The sequence below is a fragment of the Pristiophorus japonicus genome, chromosome 11, assembly GCF_044704955.1.
Source record: "Pristiophorus japonicus isolate sPriJap1 chromosome 11, sPriJap1.hap1, whole genome shotgun sequence".
Lineage (NCBI taxonomy): Eukaryota > Metazoa > Chordata > Chondrichthyes > Pristiophoridae > Pristiophorus > Pristiophorus japonicus.
Genome location: NC_091987.1, coordinates 181,381,101 through 181,405,429, shown reverse-complemented (window position 1 = coordinate 181,405,429; position 24,329 = coordinate 181,381,101). Strand labels below are relative to the sequence as shown.

The following is a 24,329-nucleotide window of genomic DNA, read 5'->3' as shown; positions in this document are numbered from 1 at the left end:
AGGAGCATTTTCCTTCGATGTTGACTTCACTCGTAGCAAAAACTGTACTTTTGAGCGTGGCGCAGTTGGGCGACGCTGTCTGGCCACCACTGGCTTTAACTGGAGACAAAGCTGGAGTGGCCCAGGGCAGCAGGCGGCGAGAGGAACTCAGGAAATTCATGGGTGATTGGGCCCCTGGGCCCAGGCTCTGTCGTTCAAGCTGAAAGAGGATGCCTAACAGCGGGCACGGGACAGAAAAAAAAAGAGCAAGGGGAAATCAGACAAAACGGCGTTATTTGTAAACAAGTAAAATCCTGACCTTTCGAAGCTCACTCATCTGCTCAAGATCTGCAAGAGTATTCATCCTAAAAGATTCAATCTGATCTGACAGTGCTGTCTGAATTCAAAGGGCACTCCTCCATGTGTCACCTTAATTTCCTGTGCACCATCGTCTAATCTTCCTTATCGTACTGTATCCATCTTTGACCAGAAATTGGAGTTTTTTTCTTGTACATCGGGGCCATTGTTGTTCAGTTTTTTTTTCCTGGTTTCTTTGAAGTGGAAATGGCTGTAAGGCAGACCGGAATATTGATAATCGGTGACTCAGACCTCCTGTGCTGGCTTCTCATTAGCACTTTAGCAGGTTGGGAGGGGTTCTGAACACAGCATGCGAGAGGCAAGCCAGGTGAAATTGGTGTCATGAAGCACAGACCCCTGACTCCTCTTTGCAGTGACCCCACAACATTATTATTTCAAAGTATGTTTAGTGCTCTTGTTTTATGTGGAAAAGTCTCCCCTGGATCCTAACTTTAAAGTAAGCCATGGGTCATTGAATATATTTAAGGTGGAGATAGACAGATTTTTGAAATATAGGGGAGTCAAGGGTTATGGGGAACGGGCAGGAAAGTGGAGTTGAGGCCAAGATCAGATCAACCATGATCTTATTGAATGGCGGAGCAGGCTCGAGGGGCCAAATGGCCGACTCCTGCTCCTATTTCTTATGTTGTTATATAGCTTCACGACTTTGCCATTCTGCTTGTAGACCTTTCCCGATGTCTGGTCTGTCACTGGCCTGGACTAATGGGCTTAGAGCTCCATTTAACAGCAATCAGAATAACATGGCAGGCAATTGCGGCTAGAACCATTCTGCCTTTGGAGACAGGCAGTGAAACAGCCTTCTAATGAGGGCCTCACTGCCTTGAAAGCCACGTGATATATATTGTGTGTGACTATATATTTATCACAGAGGTGAAGGTGTGCGATAAATGGAATAGACTCCTTTTTGAGAAAAGGGACCGTGTGAATCATTAAATTAAACAAATATTTTGTTTTTGGACAGTTCGTGGTGCCAGTGGAATGTTATGTTTCAAACATGCTCTTTGAGAGGTGTGTAGTAGCCATTATTCACTTTCAAACATAGTGCTGGGGCTCCAATAGAAGAGAAGCCAAGCTGAGACCTGCGACCTTTGACCTCTCCTGCTCCCCTTTCAGTGCCTCTTAGTGACAGCAAGTCCCTATTGGAAGGCCAATGTGAAGAAGACTACATTTTCAATGTGATCTGCAACAGCCACTTTTGGGACCTAGGTTGCGTTGGAGGTGTGGACCTTGCTTTCTTCATACTATAGCATGTCGGCATTGAGAACTTGCACACTATCCATGAAGAATTACCTACTGTGAATTGTCCTGGCCTAGTCTCAAAACCATGAGCTAGAAATTTAGTGCATTTACGGCTCCCGTACCACCATAACGACTCCCATCATATTGAGCGGGGGTTTATCGGCGGCGCTATGGTTTTTCTCCCCAATCTCCTAATCCGGAGATCGTGACGTCATCGCCGCGCGCATCACCCAGTTAACGTCCCGGCCTCGAAATTCACTTTCTCCCCCTGAAGCGGCGGCAGCCGAAAACACCGACAGCTGCAGGGGGCATGGATCGGGTGGCCGTCACTACCGGGACGATCATTAAAGTTGAGGTGGCCGAGTGAAAAGAAAATTTACCTTCTTGTTGCCACTCCTGATCCAGTTTCTTCGTGGGGTTCTAGCCGCGATCGCTCAGCCCAGCGCTCTGCTGGAGTGTCGGGCTGATCGCGCGTTACCCCCACTCCATGGTGGTCCAGGTAGATCCCTTTTACATCTGCAGATTCGGCAGTGTGGGACCTTCCCTTTAAGTGAGGGAAGAATCCCTCGGATGCGAGAGCGCTGTACGGAAATGCTCCAGTCATTACTATATATCATTAATATGTACTATTAATATACATCATTAAAAATATATCATTAATATATGCCATCGATATATATCATTAAAAATATATCATTAATATATACCATTAATATATACCAGCAATATATATTGAGAAAAGCAGTGGTCCTATTACTGACCCCTGGAGAGCATCGCTGTGTACCTTCCTCCAGTCTGAAAAACAAATGCTCACTTTTACCCTCTGTTTCCTGTCACTTAGAACATTTTGTATCTATGCTGCCACTGTCCTTTTTATTCCATGGGCTTCAACTTTGCAGGTAAGCCTATTATGTGGCACTTTATCAAACGCCTTTTGGAAGTCCATGTGCGCCACGTCAACTGCATTGCCCTCAGCTACCCTCTCTGTTACCTCATCAAAAAACTCAATCAAATAAGTTCCTTAATTAATCCACACTTGTCCAAGTGACCATTTTGTCCCTGATTATTGTTTCGAAAAGCTTCCCCACTGCCGAGATCTGTAATTGCTGGGTTTATCCTTACACCCTTTTTTGAACAAGGGTGTAATATTTGCAATTCTTCAGTCCTCTGGTACCACCCCTGTATCTAAGAAGGATTGTAAAATTATGGCCAGTACCTCTGCAATTTCCACTTTTACTTTCCTCAGTATCCAAGCATGCATCCCATCTGCTCCTGGTGACTTATCTACTTTATGTACAGCCAGCCTTTCTGGTACCTCCTCTTTATCAATATTTTGCCCATTCAGTATCTCAACTACCTCCTCTTTCGCTATGACTTTGGCAGCATCTTCTTTCTTGTTAAAGACAGATGCAATGTACTCAGTTACTCAGCCATGCCCTCTACCTCATGCATCAGTCTCCCTTTTGGTCCCTAATCGGTCCCACCCCTCTTACTACCCATTTCCTATGTATGTGCTGACAGAAGATTTTAGGATTCCTTTTTATGTTGGCTGCCAGTCTGTTGTCATACTCTCCCTTTACCCCTCTTATTTCCTTTTTCATTTTCCCTCTGAACTTTCTGTATTCAGTCTGGTTCTCACTTGTATTCTCAAACTGACAGCTGTCAAATGCCCCCTTTTTCTGCGTCATCTTACTCTCTATCTCGTTTGTCACTCAGGGAGCTCTGGATTTGGTTGCCCTAACTTTCCCCCTCGTGGGAATGTACCTCAGCAGAGGAGGTGTAAATGGCAACAGCAGAATCATTACCAGCCCCTGCTGACCGAAAACCTGCGAGCAGTGGTTATGATCTGAATTGTTTAAAGGAATGTTGACAAGAAAATAGTTTTTACCAGCCTTCCGGGGGTCGGGGAGGACAATGAACTGCTGCACTCCTCCTCACATGTGCTCCATCCATGGTGATTAGTTAATGCCCACGCACAAAAGAGGAAAGTCTGCCTCATTATTTTATTTTTAGGATCATTGACTCAATGCATTATTGCAAGGGCTGATGGGACTATCTAATGATACAAGCAAAAAAATGGAAGAATCTGGCCATGCCTTCTGTTGCCTAGGCCACAAGCTCTGGAACTCCATGTCTAAACTTCTCCGCCTCCCTACCTCTCTTTCCTTCTTTAAGACGCTCCTTAAAACCTACCTCTTTGACCAAGTTTTTCCTACTCTAATTTCTCCTTATGTGGCTCGATGCTAATAAAAGCTGTATCCTCTCAAAAAAAGCTGCATCAGATGACCCAAAGAAAGTAGTGAACATATAGACTGTAATCTGCCAACAAACTCTACTAACGTAAGGATTCTCTTCAGCCTCATCATCTACTTCCACTCAAGATGTTATCATTGAAATCAGCAAGATCTTTGGTTGCCTTTGTTACCTCTAGACTTGACGATTACAACGCACTCCTGGCTGATCTCCCACATTCTACCCTACGTAAACTACAGGTGATCGAAAACTCTGCTGTCTGTTCCTAACTCACACCAAGTCCCGCTCACCCATCATCCCTGTGGTCGCTGACCTACATTAGCTCCTGGCTAAGCAACGCCTCGATTTCAAAATTCCCGTCCTTATTTTCGAATCCCTCCATGGCCTCGCCCCTCCCTATCACTGTAATCTCCTTCAGCCTCACAATCCCTCAAGATATCTGTGCTCCTCTAATTCTGCCCTTTTGAGCATCACTGATTATAATAACTCAACCATTGGTGGCTGTGCCTTCTGTTGGCTAGGGCCTAAACCTCTCCGCCTCTCTACCTCTCTTTCCTCCTGTAAGACGCTCCTTAAAACCTACCTGTTTGACCAAGCTCGTGCACTAATTTCTCCTTATGTGACTCGGTGTTAAATTTCTTTCTCATAATACTCCTGTGAAGTGCCTTGGGATGTTTCACTATGTTAAAGGCGCAATATAAATACAAGTTGTTATTGTTGATGATTAGTGGCTACATCTTTGCATCAAGCTATCTTAGAAAGATTGAAGGAGAGTTCTGCCTATCTAAAAGGATTTATAAGGCAAATTTTGCATGATTGCAATCCCAGACCGGAGCTTCACTAGGCAGGACTGCGGATCGGAGAATCAGGGCGATCGTGTCTATTGTGTTCCTAACACAGATGAGGCTGCACACAGGGAGGTTAAAGTAACAGTGACCTCAGTCTTTATTAAGACACTCCAGAGTGAGGAACAGGCCTTAGGGGCCGGCTTATATACAGTGCTCCCATAGGATGCTGGGATCCCTTGGGACTTCAGGGGATGCACTCCCTGCACTTGGGCAGGACTAGAACCAATGTTCTCGGGCTTGCTAGTGCTGTTGGGGAGGAGTTAAACTAATATGGCAGGGGGATGGGAACCAATACAGGGAGACAGAGGGAAACAAAAAGGAGACAAAAGCAAAAGACAGAAAAGAGATGAGTAAAAGTGGAGGGCAGAGAAACCAAAGGCAAGAAACAAAAAGGGCCACTGAATATAAAAGGGCTGCAGGAGGGGTCAAAACTAAAAATCATGGTTTAAAAACTAGGATGAAAACACTCTACCTAAATGCATGCAGCATTCGAAATAAAGTAAATGAGTTGACGGCACAAATCATTACAAATGGGTATGATTTGGTGGCCATTACAGAAACATGGTTGCAGGGTGGCCAAGACTGGGAATTAAACATACAGGGTTATCTGACGATTCAGAAAGATAGGCAAGAAGGGAAAGGAGGTGGGGTAGCTCTGTTAATAAAAGATGATATCAGGGCAGTTGTGAGGGATGATAGTGGCTCCAATGAACAAAATGTTGAATCATTATGGGTGGAGATTAGAGATAGTAAGGGGAAAAAGTCACTGGTCGGTGCAGTTTATAGGCCCTCAAATAATAACTTCACGGTGGGGCGGGCAATAATCAAAGGAAAAATGGAGGCATGTGAAAAAGGAACGGCAGTAGTCATGGGGGATTTTAACCTACATATCGATTGGTCAAATCAAATCGCACGGGGTAGCCTGGAGGAGGAATTCATAGAATGCATACGGAATTGTTTCTTAGAACAGTATGTAACAGAACCTACAAGGGAGCAAGCCATCTTAGACCTGGTCCTGTGTAATGAGACAGAAAAAATAAACGATCTCCTAGTAAAAGATCCTCTCGGAATGAGTGATCGCACTATGGTTGAATTTGTAATACAGATTGAGGATGAGGAAGTTGTGTCAGAAACGAGCGTACTATGCTTAAACAAAGGGGACTACAGTGGGATGAGGGCAGAGTTGGCTAAAGTAGACTGGAAACAAGGACTAAACGGTGGCACAATTGAGAAACAGTGGAGGACTTTTAAGAAGCTCTTTCATAGTGTGCAACAAAAATATATTCCAGTGAAAAAGAAGGGCGGCAAGAGAAGGGATAACCAGCCGTGGATAACCAAGGAAATAAAGGAAAGTATCAAATCAAAGACCAATGCGTATAAGGTGGCCAAGGTTAGTGGGAAACTAGAGGATTGGGAAAATTTTAAGCAACAGCAAAGAATGACTAAAAAAGCAATAAAGAAAGGGGAGATAGATTACAAAGGTAAACTTGCGCAAAACATAAAAACAGATAGTAAAAGCTTTTACAGATATATAAAATGGAAAAGAGTGACTAAAGTAAATGTTGGTCCCTTAGAAGATGAAAAGGGGGATTTAATAATGGGAAATGTGGAAATGGCTGAGACCTTAAACAATTATTTTGCTTCCGTCTTCACAGTGGAAGACACAAAAGCCATGCCAAAATTTGCAGGCCACAGGAATGTGGGAAGGGAGGACCTTGAGACAATCACTATCACTAGGTGGGGTAGTGCTGGACAGGCTAATGGGACTGAAGGTAGACAAGTCCCCTGGTCCTGATGAAATGCATCCCAGGGTATTAAAAGAGATGGCAGAAGTTATAGCAGATGCATTCGTTATAACCAAAATTCTCTGGTCTCTGGGGAGGTACCAGCGGATTGGAAAGCAGCTAATGTAATGCCTTTGTTTAAAAAAGGGGGCAGGCAAAAGGCAGATAAATATAGGCCGGTTAGTTTAACATCTGTAGTGGGGAAAATGCTTGAAACTATCATTAAGGAAGAAATAGCGGGACATCTAGATATGAATAGTGCAATCAAGCAGACGCAGCATGGATTCATGAAGGGGAAATCATGTTTAACTAACTTACTGGAATTCTTTGAGGATATAACGAGCATGGTGGATAGAGGTGTACCGATGGATGTGGTGTATTTAGATTTCCAAAAGGCATTCGATAAGGTGCCACACAAAAGGTTACTGCAGAAGATAAAGGTACGCGGAGTCAGAGGAAATGTATTAGCATGGATAGAGAATTGGCTGGCGAACAGAAAGCAGAGAGTCAGGATAAATGGGTCCTTTTCCGGTTGGAAATCAGTGGTTAGTGGTGTGCCACAGGGATCAGTGCTGGGACCACAACTGTTTACAATATACATAGATGACCTAGAAGAGGGGACAGAGTGTAGTGCAACAAAATTTGCAGATGACACTAAGATTAGTGGGAAAGCGGGTTGTGTAGAGGACTCAGAGAGGCTGCAAGGAGATTTGGATAGGTTAAGCGAATGGGCTAAGGTTTGGCAGATGGAATACAATGTCGGAAAGTGTGAGGTCATCCACCTTGGGGAAAAAAAACAGTAAAAGGGAATATTATTTGAATGGGGAGAAATTACAATATGCTGTGGTGCAGAGGGACCTGGGGGTCCTTGTGCATGAAACTCAAAAGGTTAGTTTGCAGGTGCAGCAGGTAATCAGGAAGGCGAATGCAATGTTGGCCTTCATTGCGAGAGGGATGGAGTACAAAAGCAGGGAGGTCCTGCTGCAACTGTATAAGGTATTGGTAAGGCCGCACCTGGAGTACTGCGTGCAGTTTTGGTCACCTTACTTAAGGAAGGATATACTAGCTTTGGAAGGGGTACAGAGACGATTTATTAGGCTGATTCCAGAAATGAGGGGGTTACCTTATAATGATAGATTGAGTAGACTGGGTCTTTACTCGGAGTTCAGAAGGATGAGGGGTGATCTTATAGATACATTTAAGATCATGAAAGGGATAGACAAGATAGAGGCAGAGAGGTTGTTTCCATTGGTAGGGGAGACTAGAACTAGGGGGCACAGTCTCAAAATACGGAGGAGCCAATTTAAAACCGAGTTGAGAAAGAATTTCTTCTCCCAGAGGGTTGTGAATCTGTGGAATTCTCTGCCCAAGGAAGCAGTTGAGGCTAGCTCATTGAATGTTTTCAAGTCAAAGATAGATAGATTTTTAACCAATAAGGGAATTAAGAGTTACGGGGAGCAGGCGGGTAAGTGGAGCTGAGTCCACGGCCAGATCAGCCATGATCTTATTGAATGGCGGAGCAGGCTCGAGGGGCTAGATGGCCTACTCCTGTTCCTAATTCTTATGTTCTTATGTTCTATAACATGGGAGTGCATGCTTTTCAGATACACAACATCACTCCCCCGGCCCCCCCAAAGTCAAAGTGAAAACTATTTACAAGGTGAGGCGGTCAGAAGCCTTTCTTTCCCTGGTGGAACGCCTCGGTACAAATGTCTGTTCTGGTGTGTTGGCTGTGCCCTCGCTGGGCTGGCATGTTGTTGGCCCTGCAGGGCTGCTGGGTGAGCCTGGCCTTGCTGGGCTGTTGGGCGTGATGGGTTCAATTTCCTGGTCCGGGGTCGTGTCGTTGATCCTTTGGGTGTGTGTTGTGGGCTCAAAAGGTGGTGTCTGCTGTGGGTTGTTCAGGGCAGTCTGTGAACCGCAATCTCGTTTGGTCCAGGTGCTTTCTGCAAATTTGTCCATTGTCTAGTTTGACTACAAATACCCTACTCCCTTCTTTAGCTATCACCATGCCCGGGATACACTTGGGACCATGTCCATAGTTTAGCACATACACAGGGTCATTCAGATCAATTTCCCGTGACACAGTGGCGCGACCATCGTTTACATTTTGTTGCTGCCACCTGCTCTCTACCTGATCATGCAGGTTGGGGTGAACCAGCGAGAGTCTGGTTTTAAGTGTCCTTTTCATAAGTAGCTCAGCTGGGGGCTCCCCTGTGAGCGAGTGGGGTCTCGTGCGGTAGCTGAGCAGTACTCAGGACAGGCAGGTTTGGTGTGAGCCTTCTGTGACTCGTTTGAGACTCTGTTTGATTGTTTGTACTGCTCGCTCTGCCTGCACATTGGAGGCTGGTTTAAACGGGGCCGAGGTGACACGTTTGATCCCATTGCGGGTCATGAATTCTTTAAATTCGGCACTGGTGAAACATGGCCCGTTGTCACTGACCAGTATGCCAGGCAGGACGTGGGTGGCAAACGTGGCCCTCGGGCTTTCAATGGTGGCGATGGCGGTGCTTCCCGACATTATTTCACATTCAATCCATTTTGAAAAAGCATCCACCACCACCAGGAACATTTTACCGAGAAACGGGCCCGCATAGTCGACATGGATCCTCGACCATGGTCTGGAGAGCCAGGACTACAAACTTAGTGGTGCCTCTCTGGGTGCGTTGCCGTACACAGGACTCTAAGTCAGAGTCGATACCGGGCCACCACACGTGGGATCTGGCTATCGCTTTCATCATTACTATACCCGGGTGTGTGCTGTGGAGATCCGAGATGAACATCTCCCTGCCCTTTTTTGGTAGCACTACGTGGTTACTCCACAACAGGCAGTCTGCCTGAATGGACAGCTCGTCCTTTCGCCGCTGGAATGGCTTGATTAGCTCTTGCATTTCAACGGGGATGCTGGCCCAGCTCCCACGCAGTACACAGTTTTTTACTGGAGACAGCAGAGGATCTTGGCTGGTCCAAGTACTAATCTGGCGGGCCGTGACAGGTGAGTTATCATTTTCAAACGCTTCCATGACCATCAACAAGTCTGCGGGCTGCGCCACCATCAACAAGTTTGCAGGCTGCGCCATTTCCACCCCCGTGGTGGGCAATGATAGCCGACTGAGAGCATCCGCACAGTTCTCGATGCCTGGCCTGTGGCGGATGGTTATAGTTATACGCTGATCGTGCGAGTGCCCACCTTTGTATGTGGGCTGAGGCATTAGTATTTATCCCCTTGTTTTCAGCGAACAGGGATATGAGGGGCTTGTGATCAGTTTCCAGCTCAAATTTGAGGCCAAACAGGTACTGATGCATTTTCTTTACCCCAACACACATGCTAATGCCTCTTTCTCAATCATGCTGTAGGCCCTCTCGGTCTTAGACAAGCTCCTGGAGGCATCGGCGACAAGTTGCAACTTGCTCACAACGTTAGCTTGTTGTAATACACACCCAACTCCGTACGACGATGCATCACATGCTAGCACAAGTCTTTTACACGGGTTATGCAATACAAGCAGCTTGTTGGAGCATAAAATGTTTCTGACTTTCTCAAAAGCAATTACTTGGATTTTTTTCCCATACCCAGTTCTCACCTTTACGCAATAACACATGTAGGGGCTCTAAGTGGGTGCTTAACCTCGGTAGGAAGTTACCAAAATAGTTGAGGAGTCCCAGGAACGACCGCAGCTCCATGATGTTCTGTGGCCTGGGCACGTTCCTGATAGCCTCTGTGGGCCGAATGCCATCTGCCGCGATCTTTCTCCCCAAAAACTCCACTTCTGTTGCCATGAAGATGCATTTCGACTTCTTCAACCGCAGCCCTACGCGATCCAGTCGCTGGAGGACCTCCTCCAGGTTTTGTAGGTGTTCGACGGTATCCCGACCCATGACCAATATGTCGTCCTGAAAAACCACCATGCGTGGTACCAACTTGAGTAGGCTCTCCATGTTTCTCTGGAAGATCGCTGCAGCCGACCAAATTCCAAACGGGTATCTGTTGTAGATGAACAGTCCCTTGTGCATGTTGATGCAGGTGAGGCCCTTCGAAGACTCCTCCAGCTCTTGTGTCATGTAGGCGTCAGGTCGAGCTTGGTGAACGTCTTGCCTCCTGCCAGTGTCGCAAATAGGTCGTCTGCTTTAGGTAGCGGGTATTGGTCGTATAGCGAGAACCGATTAATAGTTACTTTCTAATCGCCACAAATCCTGACTGTGCCATCATTTTTGAGTACTGGAACAATCGGTCTGGCCCACTCACTGAATTCCATTGGGGAGATGATTCCCTCGCGTTGCCGCCTGCCCAACTCAATTTCCACTCTCTCCCTCATCATGTGAGGTACCGCTCGCGCCTTGTGGTGAATGGGTCGAGCCTCTGGGACCAAGTGGATCCGCACCTTCGCCCCGGAAAAGTTTCCAATGCCTTGCTCAAAAAGGGAAGGAAATTTGTTAAGAACCTGGGTACATGAGGCTTCATCGACATGTGATAGCACTCGGATGTCATTCCAGTTCTAGCAGATTTTGCTCAGCCAGCTCCTTCCAAGCAGTGTGGGGCCATCACCCGGGACAATCCAGAGTGGCAGTTCGTGCAGCGTGCCCTCGTAGGTGACCTTGAACATGGCGCTGCCCAGGACAGTGATAAGCTATTTGGTGTACGTTCTCAGTTTTGTGTGGATGGGGCTCAGGGCTGGTCTGAGTGCCTTGTTGCACCACAGTCTCTCAAACATCTCATGATGGATTGAATAGCGCCAGTGTCCAGTTCCATGGCTATGGGTAAGCCATTCAATTTTATATTTAGCATGAAAGGTGGACATTTCATCAAAAATGTGTGCACTCCGTGTACTTTAGCATCTGCTTTCTCTCTCTGAGGCTCGAAATTGCTTTGATCCACCATGGAACGATCTTCCTCTGCCACGTGGTGATTAGCAGATTTTGCAGAGCTTGCAGCTCGTCTGCAAGCTCGTTGGCGGTGCCCCATTGTTCCACAGCTTTTGCAAACATACCCTTTGAAGTGGCATGAATAGGCTGAATGGAAGCTTCCACAACGCCAGCAAGGTGTGAATAGCCCTTTATTGCAGACTCTGAGTCATCTGGATCACCTGAGGCCTGCTGGCAGTTGCAGACTCGTGGTTTCCGCCCTGTACATTTCTGCTCGCAAACACAGTTCCATTTAATTTATGAACATTGCTAGCACTTGTGTGCTGAGAGATTTGTTTGGTGTTGTCACTGGTGGACATATAAACGCCTGTGCTATCGCAATGGCCTTACTGAGGGTTGGTGTCTCTACAGTCAAAAGTTTTTGTAGGATGGTCTCATGGCCAATGCCCAGTATAAAAAAGTCTCTGAGCATTTGCTCCAGGTAGCCGTCAAACTCACATTGTCCTGCAAGTCGCATTAGCTCAGCGACGTAGCTCGCCACTTCCTGACTTTCAGATCACTGGCAAGTGTAGAACCGATACCTCGCCATCAGCACGCTGTCCCTCGGGTGAAGATGCTCCCGAATCAGTGTACACAGCTCCTCATACGACTTATCTGTGGGTTTCACTGGAGCCAGAAGATTCTTCATGAGGCTATAGGTCGGTGCCCCGCAGATTGTGAGGAGGACCTCTTTCCATTTTGCAGCGCTTCCTTCTCCGTCCAGCTCGTTGGCTGCAAAGTACTGGTCTAGCTCTTCGATATAGGCTTCCCAGTCCTCACCCTCCGAGAACTTCTCCAGGATGCCCACAGTTTGCTGCATCTTTGCGTTGGATTCATATTCTCGTCACCAGTAATTGTGTTCCTAAGAGGAATCTTGACAGATTGGAAAAGCCGGTTTTCGGCGCATGCACATCGCGCTCTGGAAATCGACTTTTGCGAGACCTCACCGGATCCGTGCGCATTTCGTTCAGACCCGGCGAGACTGGAATATTCAGCCCATTTAAAAAGTACTTGTACACTAAAGAGCAGGGCTACAGACCAAGAGTTGGAAGGTGGGATTAGGTTGGATAGCTCTTTGTCGATCGGCATGAACACGATAGGCCAAATGGCCCTCTTCTGTGTCGTAATTTTTTCTGTGACATAGAAATTTCATATTTCAACTTTTGAATAAAAGAGAAAGCAAGGGAGAATTGTAAGGGTAAAGTTTCCATCTTCAGCACACCTACAGCAGAGTTTTGATCGGCAGTGCAGGCCTGTGAATTGGGCAGTGAATAAATTCAGGACATGCAGAAGACCGAAAATGTCTGGAATGTCGTTACAGTCACTTTAAGAATGTTTCAAACTCCTCTCCCTATTCAGGCAGGTACAGTAGCTTTGGGAGAGTGAGGCTAAGTCAGTACAGATGCTTGAAGGAAACGATGCAAATCATGAAGCATACATCTATCTTAGGGTTTATATTTTACGACACAAAGAAACTCCACATCTCCCTGTCATCCAAAACCAGACTCTTCGATTGCAGGTTGAGAGGTTTGGCTGATCCAGTGTTACTTGCTCCTGTGTATCTTAACAGCATGAAATGTGTGGGGTAAAAAAATGGAGTGATGCAGGTTTTCAGTCACTCGGGATGTAGTTGGCCACGTTTTCTCGGCTAACTCAGCACAACAAAGGGGACAGTTTATCCAACAGGAGGGCAATGGCTGCCACATTAACAAGCCACTTTTGAAAACAACACAATCAGAAATTACTAAAGCAAAATACTGCGAATGGAAACCTGAAATAAAAACAAAAAATGCTGGAAATACTCAGCGGGTCAGGTCGCATGTGTGGCGAGAGAAACAGAGTTAACATTTCGGGTCGTTGACCCTGCGTCAGAACTGGAAAAAGTTAAGAGATGTAACAGATTTTAAGCAAGTGTAGGGGCAGGGAAAGGGTGGGGAGGAAAAGAACAAAAGGGAAGGTCTGTGATAGGGTGCAAGGGGGAGAGATTAACTGACAAAAGGGATGATGGTCGAAGGCAAAAGGAGATGGTAATGGGACAAGTAAAGCAACAAATGATGAGCTTAGAAGAGGTGTATATGGGAATAGCAGAATCATCTAAAGCTGATTTACAGAGCAGGGCTAGGCTGGGCTTAGTCTGTATTGATAGTCATGACCTGGGCTTGGGACCGATGAGGTTAATATTGCCCTGCTTGACTCAGCACAGACCAGGAACTGAAGCTGAGGCCTGATCATGAAGAGCCACTACACACCGTGCAGTGAATATAGCCACAGTCATCTGGAGGGCTCCCAAGCCATGTTTCTTGTTAACAGATATAATCAGAGTGGACTCCCATCTGTCTGCCACCATCTTTGATATAATTAATCTGCCTACACAATATCAGCAATGTCCTCAGGTACTAATTTAGGTATCAGGCAGCAAATAACGCAGGGACCTTAATTGTACTTTGTAACCACGCGCAGCCACTCGATACCATCATTCACAGAGAGGGATTTGTTTTGTGTTGCGAGAGCAGCATTTTTGAATGCCCAGAGGATCCAGAGTCGAAGAGGGACTATCTTCAAATCTATAGCTTCATTAACCCAAGGCCTCGGCTGATCAGCACCACAATCTAACACCTGACACTGCTGCACATCCTCTCCCCTCTCGCTGCCTCTCAGCTCGCGCACATAGATGCTTATTGTTTCCTGTGCTCCTCGAGCGGCTGTGGGTAGGGCAGTGGCTGATAATCTGCTCGACTGGCCTCTGTGCAACGTTCCATTTTTACATCAACCAGCTCCATTTTTTTTGACTGAGCAAAATCCATTGCCGAGGCAATGAGGGTACGGGCCCACCCCTCTGGGGCAGGTATCAGCAGAGGAAAGGTTGGCAAGATCTCAAAGTGAATCCATTTTGAACCTCAAGGTGGATGGATGGTTTTTCTGTCATTCTTTTCATCAATGCCGGCTTGTATGGAGATTCTGCCGATAACATGGCAGGCCAGAATCAATTGCGACTTTGTACTAAATTCAGACTGCTTTAAAGTCGCATTTTTGCATTTTGGTAGAATTCACCCTAAGGTACAAACGCCTCAGATTTGTAAGCAAACAGTTCCATAATATCAATGGGTGGTTGGATTCTCACTCCAGCCATTCCAAGCTAACCCCAAACTCCAAAAGGAGCGCCCCCTACTGTAGCAGTATGACATTTCCATTTCCTGCACCCAACTGCCCTTACAACCACTGTTGAGTAAGATTTCAATTTCATGCCAAATTATTAGCAGTTTTATGTTATGGTGCCTTAGCCAATAGGGACAGAGTTGACACTGAGCCCAAATTATTTCATTCCGGATCCTTATAGCTGTCAGAGACAGGAGCCTACCATTGCCTCAGACTGGATTAGATGCAGACTCAGGCCCCAGGTGTGAGAGGACAGTGTGCTAACTCACTCTGTCACTCTGTTTGCAGAAAAGGCACTGGCACTCTGTCACTTGACATATAATGCCTTTATATAAGCATGTGGTACTGTGATGGAACTCGCAACATTAAAAAAGGGAATTTTATATTTTATCACATAGTGGAAATTGGACGGAACAGGAGTTAAGATCCAAGTGCTCTTTTCCACCAGGATAGCATTTTAACGCCATTGTTAAATGGTTTGGTTAATCGGCACCTGTCCACATGAGGGTACAGAGAGACAGCCGACTGCCTAACATCAGGCGGCAAAATGCTGCCCGCCACCTTGATGGTACGTGACGGGGAGGGAAGGGCTTTTCAGGAGGATCTCGCGGGAGGGAAGGAGGGGGGAGAGTGAGTCCAGGGCAGAGAACGCTCCTCCTGGCCCCAACAGACTTGTCCTTGGGGCCTCTTCGTCCTTCACGACAGCAGCCGACCTGCTTTCACCTGGCGGTGATGTCCCTACTCCGGCCTGGGTTAAAATCAGGGTCATATTGCTGGAATCAGACCACATTTCCGCGTTAAAATCAGGCCCTATTCCCGGAATTGGACCACGGTTTTGGGTTAAAATCAGGGCCCTGTTCCCGGAATCGTACCACGGTTCTCGTACACTCGTTTGGCCCCTGCCTGCTTTATGTGGGTGCTTCAGTCGCCTGTAGAACCTGGCAGGTCAAGATCACAGGTGGTGGGAAAGGGGCATATTCCTAGTGGGTATCCATTGGTGGCCGTGCCTTCTGTTGCCTAGGCCCCAGCTCTGGAATTCCCTGCCTAAACCTCTACGCCTCTCTACCTCTCTTTCCTCCTTCAAGACACTCCTTAAAACCTACCTCTTTGTCACCTGCGCTAATTTCTACTTTTATCTCATAATACTCCTGTGAAGTGCCTTAGGACATTTCACTACGTTAAAGGTGCTGTATATAAATACAAGTTGTTGTATCCGACCCGCTCGGTTTCATTGCCCACCCGGTTTCTGCAGGGTCTTCAAAATGACTTCATTGACTGTAAAAGGCTTTGGGACATCCTGTGGTTGTGAAAGGCGCTATAGAAATGGAGGGCTTTCTTTATGTTTGCCCGTTACCCTTTCTCAAGGCGAGGTTCGCAAAAAGTCGTGTTCTGCATTCCCGTTTGTGAAAATCTGCCCCAGTCGTCTGCACCTAAACATCTGGCTTTCGTTCTGCTGTAATTGTTCCTTGTTGGGTGTGATCACCAAAATGGTAAATACTTTTAAAAACCTTTCCTCTGTAAGCCTGTGGTGTTGAGTTAATGGATTGAAGTCTGTTCATTCAAGGACGTCTCTCAGGAGAAGGCTCCTGACCACTGGGCTGCAGGTCCTGTCATTTCCTTTCACCAGACCTTTATATCCCACTCGAAACTTATGAGCTCAGGGTAGGCCAGATGTCAATATCTTTCAGCACCTTTTACTCAGGGAAGCTTTGCTCACTCAAAGGTACATTGAGCCGCTTTGTGTGTGTGTTATATTTAGTATGACAGGCTAATAAAGAGATCTCCCTCATATCTTCCTTATTTATACCTTTCCCTTCACGTGCTGTTATGATTCTCACCCTTTTTTCAGTACTGCTCTCCGAAAAAGAGGGCTGAGAGGAGGACCAGCACTACAGGCCTTTAATGCTTTCGAATTAGCTCAGGGGATATGTGTGAGGAAGCTCTCTGCTGGGGTCGTTCCCTCTGATTTTTATTTCCCTCATTTTATCATCTTAACTGCACCCCGCTCCCCCCACCTCCTCTTCCCCTCACCAGAATATGGCACTGGCTCTTCAGACTGTTGCTTGGGGAATGGTTCACAGATACTGACATGTCTCTGGGTCCTTGCCCAAGTGACCATTCTTTTTGTAAGAGCCTGGATGTCAAATACAGATAGGCTACCTGGCCTGTCCGCACCTGACCTCCACATAACACAACACACACACTGACACCATACAAACACACAACTGACACTATACAAACGTATACATACACACACTGACACCGCACACACTGACACCATACATAGAAAAATAGAAACATAGAAAATAGGTGCAGGAGTAGGCCATTCGGCCCTTCGAGCCTGCACCGCCATTCAATGAGTTCATGGCTGAACATGCAACTTCAGTACCCCATTCCTGCTTTCAAACACACAACTAACACTATACAAACATATACACACACACACTGACACCACACACACTGACACTATACAAACACATACACACACACACTGACACTATACAAACACACACACACACTGACACCATATACACACACACAAACACCATACACCAAGCTCATGGTCTACAGGGCTTTAGTAACACCTGTCCTCCTGTATGGCTCAGAGACATGGACCATGTACCGTAGACACCTCAAGTCGCTGGAGAAATACCACCAACGATGTCTCCGCAAGATTTTGCAAATCCCCTGGCAGGACAGAAGCACCAACATTTGCATCCTCAACCAGGCCAACATCCCCAGCATTGAATCACTGACCACACTTGATCAGCTCCGCTGAGCAGGCCACATTGTCCGCATGCCTGGCATGAGACTCCCAAAGCAAGTGTTCTTCTCGGAACTCCTTCACGGCAAGCGAGCCAAAGGTGGGCAGTGGAAACGTTACCAGGACACCCTCAAAGCCTCCCTGATAAAGTGCAACATCCCCATTGACACCTGGGAGTCCCTGGCTAAAGACTGCCCTAAGTGGAGGAAGAGCATCCGGGAGGGCGCTGAGCACCTCGAGTCTCATCGCCGAGAGCATGCAGAAATCAAGTGCAGGTAGCAGGAGGAGCATGCAGCAAACCTGTCCCACCCACCCCTTCCCTCAATAGCTATCTGTCCCACCTATGATAGGGACTGTGGTTCCCATATTGGACCATTTAGTCACCTAAGGACTCATTTTTAGAGTGGAAGCAAGTCTTCCTCGATTCCGAGGGACTGCCTATGATGATGATGACAAACACACACACACTAACACCATACAAACACACACTGACACCATAAAAAAACACACAAGCACACACAAACATACATACACACAAACACACACACACAAACACCACACGCACACAGATGCCAACATGCCATAGACACACAATACAGGAATGCACATCATTCACAAAACATATGCTCACCACACACACAAAGACACCAACCCACACACACACACTTTTCATCAGGAGTGGGAACAATAACTATTTTCCCCTCCCTACCCTCAGATAATGATGACAATTGTAACCCCAGCTAAGATCGGCTAACCCAGAGTGGATCAGGGCTTAATCTGGTACCTCCTTCCCTCTGTAGAACAGTACCAAACAGAGCAGTGCACTTTATTTCTAACTATGCGCAAAAGCTCAATAACCCTGGCTGAGATCAGGAATCTCACTGTATAGTGAATCGGGGCTCGGTCCTTCACTTAACCTACCTATGCTGATATACATTAGAACACAAATGTATCATTGCTGAGGTCTCAAGGCTCACTCCCATTTTATTATCTGAAGCACTCCAAGCTGTGGTTGTCTGCTGTCTCAGGTGGACATATCATCATCATAGGCAGTTCCTTGAAATCAAGGAAGACTTGCTTCCACTCTAAAAGTGAGTTCTCAGATGACTGAACAGTCCAATGTGGGAATAACTATCTCTGTCACAGGTGGGACAGACAGTGGTTGAAGGAAATTGTGGGTGAGGAGTCTGGTTTGCCGCACGCTCCTTCGGCTGTCTGCGCTTGATTTCCGTATGCTCTCGGTGACGAGAATGAAGGTGCACCTTCCCGGATGTTGTTCCTCCACTTTGGGTGGTCTTGGGCCAGGAATTCCCATATGCTGGTGGGGATGTTGCACTTTATCAAGGAGGCTTTGAGGGTGTCCTTGGAGCGTTTCCTATGCCCACCTGGAGTTCGCCTGCTGTGTCGGTAGCTCCGAGTAGAGCGCTTGCTTAGGGAGTCTCGTGTCAGGCATGTGGACGATGTGGCCCGCCCAACGGAGCTGGTCGAGCGTCGTCAGTGTTTCAATGCTGGGGATGTTGGCCTGAGTGACAACACTGACATTGGTGCATCTATCATCCCAGTGGATTTGCAGGATCTTGCGGAGGTGGTACTTCTCCAATGCTTTGAGGTATCTGCTGTATATACCGGTAGTCCACGTCTCTGAGCCATATAGGAGGACAGGTATCACTACTGCCCCGTAGACCATAAGCTTGGTGCCAGATTATTTGGTCCTGGCCTTCAAACACTCTCTTCTTTCGGCGACCGAAGGCTGCGCTGGCACACTGGAGGTGGTGTTGGACCTTGTCATCGATGTCTGCCCTTGCTGATAGTAAGGTCCCGCGGGATGGAGAATGGTCCATGTTATCCAAGGCCGCGCCATGGATTTTGATGGACTGGGGGGCAGTGCTGTGTGGCGGGGTCAGGTTGGTGGAGGACCTTTATCTTGCAGATGTTTAGTGTAAGGCCTATGCTTTCTTACACCTCGGTGAAGTTGTTGACGATGGCTTGGAGTACGGCCTCTGAGTGTGTGCAGACGCAAGCGTCATCCGCATATTGTAGTTCGATGACAGAGGATGGGACGCCCTTGGATCTAGTCTGGAGGTGGTGAAGGTTGAACAGGTTCCCAATGGTTCTATAGTTTAGTTCCACTCCAGCGGGATGGTTGTTGAGTGAGATGAAGCATTACAGCAAGGAAGATCGAGAATGAGATGCTGCCCTGCTTGACCCCGATCCGGATGTGGATTGGTGGCTTCATTGGTCAGGACCACGGCTTGCATGTCATCGTGGAGCAGGCAGAGGATGGTGACAAGCTTTTGGGGGCAGTCGAAAGGGAGGAGGATGCTCCATAGTCCCTCGCGGTTAACAGTGTCAAAGGCCTTTGTGAGGTCAAAGAAGGCCATGTACAAGGGTTGATGCTGTTCCCTGCATTTCTCTTGTAAATGTCGCGTGGTGAAGATCATGTCCTTTGATGATGGAATCCGTACTGTGACACTGGGAGGAGGTCTTCAGCCACAGGGAGAAGACGATTGAGGAGGATTCTTGCAATAACTTTCCCAGTGGCCGACAACAGGGAGATTCCTCTGTAGTTACCGCAGTCGGACTTCTCCCCTTTTTTGAAGATGATTACTGCATCTCCGAGATCTCCTGGCATGCTCTTCTCCTTCCAGATAAAAGAGATGAGGTCATGCATTCGTTCCATTAGTGCTTCTCCGCCATACTTTAGTGCCTCGGCGGGGATTCCATCTGCTCCTGATGCCTTGTTCTTGAGCTGTCGGATGGCCTTTTCTACCTCGTGCAGGGCTGGGTTTTGCTGAAATGGTGGCGGGTAGCATACTGTGGGATGGAGTCGAGGGAACTTGCGTCGAAGACAGAGTCTCGGTTAAGAAGATCTTCGAAGTGCTCCTTCCAGCGGGCCCTGACTGCCTCGGTGTACTTAATGAGTGCCTCTCCATTCTTGACCAGCAGTGGGGTGGGGCTTTGGGTGCTTGGGCCCTAGGTGGTCTTGACTGCGCTGAAGAATCCTCGCACATCATGGCTGTCGGCCAGCTGCTGGATCTCCTGTGCTTTCTCCAGCCACCATCTATTCTTTAGGTCACGGGTTTTTTGTTGGACCTCGGTATTCAGCTGCCTGTAGAGCTGCTTTGTTGCTCCCGAATTGGGTTGCTGCTTTAAGTTCAGAAATGCCCTGCGCTTGCGGCTTATTAGCTTCTGGATCTCCTGGTTGTTCTGGTCAAACCAGTCTTGGTGTTTCCTGGTTGAGTGACCGAGCGTCTCTTCACAGGCGTTGGTTATGGAGGCCTTGAGGGCAGACCAGGTGCTGTGGGCACTCGCCAGGCTGGCAGTGAGGTGCTGGCTATATGGGGTTTTCTTAACTGGGTCTTTGCCCTAGCGTTGATTTTCCTGCGGCATTGTTTCTGTTGCCGTTGTTATTTTGGGGCTATGTTGATGTCGATGACAGAGCGCATTAGGCGGTGGTCCATCCAGCAATCATCAGCTCCTGTCATGGCGCGGGTGATGCGACTGTCCTTGCGATCCCTCACTCGGATGATGACGTAGTCGAGCAGATGCCGGTGTTTGGAGTGAAGGTGTTGTCATGATGCCTTGTACTTGTCTCGCTGATGGAACAATGTGTTGGTGATGACAAGGTCATGTTCTAGGCATTTTGTCAGGAGCAGGGTACCGCTGGAGTTAGTTTTCCCTACCCCCTCTCTGCCGATCACGCCTCCCCAGAGGTCTGTGTCCTTATCGACTCTGGCATTGAAGTCGCCAAGGGGGATCGGTTTGTCGTCTGTAGAGACTCGGGGCAGGGATTGATCAAGGATGGAGTAGAATTCCTCTTTGATCTCATCTGTTGCGTCAGGTGTTGGGGCATACGCACTGATGACTGTGGCGCACTGGTTCCGGGATAGGGTGAGTCATGAGACGTTCGCTTATCCCGCAGAGGGAGTCTCTGAGACGGCCCACCAGCTCACTCTTGATGGCGAAGCCACTCTGTGGAGGTGACGTTCTTCTTCTGGTTGCCTTTCCAGAAGCAGGTGTAACCACCACCTTGTTCTTTGAACTGGCCTTCCCCTGTCCACCGGGTCTCATTTAGGGTGCCGATGTCGACGTCGAAGCATCTGAGTTCCCGGGCAACGATGGTGGTGCAGCGTTCCGGCCTGTCGCTGTTGGGGTTGTCCATGAGGGTCCTGACGTTCCAGGTTCCGAACTTCATTTTGAAGGGTGGAAGATGCCTGCGCGTGAGTTCTTTTAATATGGGGGCCATTGCACACTGGCTAACACATGGGCTTGGCGCAGCAAGATCTTGGTCCACTGGCAAGGGGGAACCAAGACGACTGGAGACCAGGCTCTGATGTATGGGCCTAGATGGTGTGAAATCCAAGATGTGGAGGGTGAGGGACTTGAGGCAATGCTTAATTCTCCCAGGGATTAGTCCCCAGCTGAGGGCAAACACTGTTCATGTTTTTTACTCCATCCCGCTCCATCTTTGATTATCAGTGGATCGCAGGACGAGAGAGGGTGGCTGCCACCATTACACGCACCACGTGTCCGCCGCCATTACACGCACCACGTGTCCACCGCTATTACATGCACCACGTGTCTGCCACCATTACATGCACCACATGTCCACCGCCATTACATGCACCACGTGTCTGCCGCCATTACATGCACCACGTGTCCACCGCCATTACATGCACCACATGCCCGTCACCATTACACGCACCACATGTCCGCCACCATTACACGCACCACATGTCCACCGCCATTACATGCACCACATGTCCGCCACCATTACATGCACCATGTGTCCACCGGCATTACATGCACCACGTGTCTGCCACCATTACATACACCACATGGCCGCTGTCCGTACACGCACCACATGTGCCGCGATTCCTCCATGGTCTTTGCCTCCGCAGTTGAGTGAGGCCGAAGGGAAGACGGGCGCCAAGTGGGCCGAGTCGGCTCCATAGTCGAGCGGGGCCAGGGGCCAGAGGGAAGTAGAGATGCCAGCGGGTTTGGGTCAGCTCTGTGGTTGAGTGGGGCAGGGGGCCGGAGGGAAGACGAGGCTCCAGTCGGGTCGAGTCAGTGAGTACTTGGTGGGATCCAAACCTGTGAGTTGGCTGGGAGTGCCCCGGACGCCAACAGTACCTGCGAGGAGTAGTTGGGCCGTCCACAGCCAGCGGGGGAGCGAAGGCTTGGCGGTCACTGATGAAGATAAAGTTGAGGGAATGGGCAGTGAATTCAGGCAGCTATCCCTGCAGCATGGGTTTGTGCTTTAGGGGTAAAGAAAGGCACTATTAGGGCCAGGGGAAACTTAAGCAGTGGAGGGGGGAGATTGGGGGGGAAAGAGTGTAGGGTGGAACGGAAGCCCAGGGATATAGTTGTTCAGCAGAGGAGCTCTCTGGGGAGCAGTCTCCCCGGGGCCATCTTGAGCATCTAGATCCCTGGGCACCAATGAAAGAAGAGCAGGGGCGTTCTCCACGATGTCCGGGCCAATATTTATCCCACAACCAATGTCACTAAAACAGATTATCTGGTCATTATTACATTGACACTAAAGCACTTTGGGATGTTCTGAAGTTGTGAAAGGCGCTCGATAAATACAAGTTCTTTCTCTTTTTTTTGTCTGAGATCTGTAGCTTTTCACTTCGAAGAAGTTATGTTTGTTACCAGGGCTTAAACGCTGCAAATTTGATAAAATTTGAGAAAATGCTGCAATACATAGCAGGCCAGTCAGTATCTGAGAAGAGAAAAGATAAGTTATCGGGATGAAAGGTGATGAAGAGATTAACTCAATCTGATGAAGGGTTCGAAGACCGAATCGAGATAGAAGGCTGGAGAGATAGATAGTAACTCAATAAAAACACACAGAATAACTTATAACATGTTTCTATTGAGTTACGACGCTCAATATTCAAACTAGTTCCATGTCCTGAATTATAAAATGATGAGTTTGTGAGTAAGCTGATAACTGGTGAAAGCTGCTGACACAAGCAAGCTTTAAATCATTCATAGTCCTTCAACAAAAACAGCAACTCAATATTCACCATTGAGCATCAGTCACTGTACAAGTAATCACTGTATTTAGCTACATATGTTTCTGATGTAAAAACATGTGGGCCAGATTTTCCTCTTACACAATCGGGTGTCAAGGCATCACCTGGGCAGACGGCAGAGAGGAAAATCAGGTGGGGAAATCACGTCAGTAACAAAACCCACCCGATCTGCTCGTGAATTTAAATAGATGGCATCTCGGCCAGCCTCTGTTGCAAGCATGCCTCTCTCCCCCGCCGGATTCATTCCTATACTCGCTGCTCAGCTGGTTATTTAATCCAAGAGTTATTTAGCCTGCCCCTTTTATTTTTTATTAAATAATCTGAATTCTAATAATCCAAATTAGTTGCGGTTACATTGAGGGTGAATTTGGTACAGCAATAATGACATGTCAAAGGAGACGCATACTCAATCTTGCATGGACACACACGCACATACTCACTCACTCACTCATCTGGATAACAGTCACATGGTTAATTTCCTTGGGGGTTCTCCCACTCGTCCATCGTAACTTTGGAGGATTGGCAGAATGCCCGGAGGTTCATCATTATCATCATCATAGGCGGTCCCTCGAACGAGGATGACTTGCTTCCACAAGAGTTCACAGATGTTTCAATGAAGGACCCGATGTTCCAGTCCTGAACTCCAATTGAGGGGGTGGAAGATGTCTGTGCGTGAATTTTTTTAACGTGTGCTGACCGTTGCACACCAGCCACCACACGGGCTCGACAGAGCTAGGCCTTTATCCAGTGGCAAGGATTAACCAGGACGACTGGAGATCTGCTCTGCTGCACGGACCTAGTGCGCACACATATCAAGGTGTGGGCTGGCCCGTGCTGCCCCTGGGCCCTTGGCTCTTCTGGGCCCCGTACCCTCATTTGCCGCACCTCCGCCCACGATGTTCCAGTACCCGGCGCTCCAGCTCTATTTATAGTCCCGACCTGCGGTGGTGTTCTCACACAGAGCACATTTATACAGACAGCACTCAGC

At 47.8% G+C, this 24,329-nt stretch overlaps 1 protein-coding gene across 1 annotated transcript in view; it reads left to right on the top strand.

Moving 5' to 3' along the window:
• The window catches only part of robo3 (roundabout, axon guidance receptor, homolog 3 (Drosophila)), a 332,776-nt gene that overhangs the window by 174,461 nt on the left and 133,986 nt on the right, over positions 1–24,329 (top strand). The window lies entirely within an intron of this gene.